This window comes from Cebus imitator, unplaced genomic scaffold (genome assembly GCF_001604975.1).
Source record: "Cebus imitator isolate Cc_AM_T3 unplaced genomic scaffold, Cebus_imitator-1.0 Scaffold50, whole genome shotgun sequence".
NCBI classification, from domain to species: Eukaryota; Metazoa; Chordata; class Mammalia; order Primates; family Cebidae; genus Cebus; species Cebus imitator.
In genome coordinates, this window is record NW_016107365.1 from 860,941 (window position 1) to 862,860 (window position 1,920).

Below are 1,920 nucleotides of genomic sequence, written 5' to 3' on the forward strand. Positions count from 1 at the left end.
GTATTTTTAGTAGAGACAGGGTTTCACCATGTTGGTCAGGCTGGTCTCGAACTCCTGACCTCGTGATCCACCCACCTCGGCCTCCCAAAGTTCTGGGATTACAGGCGTGAGCCCCCGTGCCTGACCGGTTTTGTTTTTTGAGACAAGGTCTAGCTCTATTGCACTGGCTGGAGTGCAGCCTCCCAAAGTGCTGGGATAACAGGCCTGAACCACCTCGCCTGGCCAGCAATTACTTTCTAAGTTAAGCTTTCATGATAAGACCAGAGTTTCTTTTAAAGTTTAATCCAAAGAACTTTGGCAAAGAGTTTCATAAACAATTGAGGTAACAATTTAGTGTTTGGCCACAGTTCTGGTTAAGCTTCTTTGTGTGTCGGTGGTTTTGTTCCGGCCTACCCACCATCACCAAGGCTATTTGTGTATGACGTGTAGCCTTCCTATGCCTGAGTATTCTCAGGACTAAGACGCACATCAGAAACATTTGCAATGTGAATGGTAATCAAAACATTGCTTCTCAGAGAGTGAGGAAGGAAGGTGGGGAATGGATAGCTTGAGATCCTCAATTCACTGATGATTCTGATACTTCATCTTCCCCTCTGCCCTCAAGAGTTTTTGGCCTGATTTAGCCACCTATCTGTAAAATATTCACCTAACTTGTATCATGGAAGATTTAATTGAAAACTTTGAAAGTCCAGAATTCTTGTTTCCCTTTTGAACAAATCTTTTAAGTTTCTCCTCTCCGTAAAATGAAGATATTAGAATGTTAGATCTAAAATTTGAAATTCCACATCATTGTGAAGCTCCAGCCCTGTGAAAGGATTCAAAGTATTTTCTCTATGGATTTTGTGTTGATGGCATCATCTTCCTGTGTCAGAAGTAGCTGGTATATTGAGAGATATACATGATACAGAATTTCAGTTTTTCTTCTTTATACTTTAGTGAATTGCCAGATTATTTTAACAGTGAGCACATGTTTTTATACATGTACATTTTTAATGTCTATTTTTGTTATGAAAGGACTAGATAAGCCATTTCCACCTAGGAAAAACAAGACCAAAACATAAATAAACCAGTTTGAAAACTATGGGTGGTGGCAGGAAACAGCCACTTCCAGTCAGCTGTGCTGCCACTGTGGTGATCAAAGCAGACTTTGTGTTCCAGAATTCCAGTTGTAAGACTTTAAACAGGCAGGGCGCAGTGGCTCACGCCTGTAATCCCAACACTTTGGGAGGCCGAGGCAGGTGGATCACCTGAGGTCAGGAGTTTGAGACCAGCCTGGCCAACATGGTAAAACCCCGTCTCTTCTAAAATACGAAAATTAGCCAGGCATGGTGGCTAGCACCTGTAATCCCAGCTACTTGAGACGCTGAGGCACAAGAATTACTTGAACCCAGGAGGTGGAGGTTGCAGTGAGCCGAGATTGCGCCACTGCCCTCCAGCCTGGGCAACAGAGCGAGACTGTCAAAAAAAAAAAGCCTTTAAACATAAGTAGTCCATTACTGATATTGTGTATGGAGAATAAATGAGTTTCTATGACTTGTACCTTCAATTTTGTAAATGATTTTCAAAGTTCTTCCTGCAAATTATGTAGGCATAGTTTTTATTTTTTAAAAATGAGCAGTAGTAATCATTCTTAATAGAACTTGTTTGAGTTCTAGCTCCCTTTCCCCATAAGAAACAAAAAGGAGCCGGGCGCGGTGGCTCACGCCTGTAATCCCAGCACTTTGGGAGGCCGAGGCGGGTGGATCACGAGGTCAAGAGATCAAGGCCATCCTGGTCAACATGGTGAAACCCCGTCTCTACTAAAAATACAAAAAATTAGCTGGCCATGGTGGTGCGTGCCTGTAATCCCAGCTACTCAGGAGGCTGAGGCAGGAGAATTGCCTGAACCCAGGAGGCGGAGGTTGCGGTGAGCGGAGATTG

At 43.4% G+C, this 1,920-nt stretch overlaps 1 protein-coding gene across 1 annotated transcript in view; it reads left to right on the top strand.

Moving 5' to 3' along the window:
- OCLN (occludin) overlaps positions 1-1,920 on the top strand; it is a 61,299-nt gene that overhangs the window by 51,636 nt on the left and 7,743 nt on the right. The gene's annotated exons all lie outside the window — the stretch shown is intronic.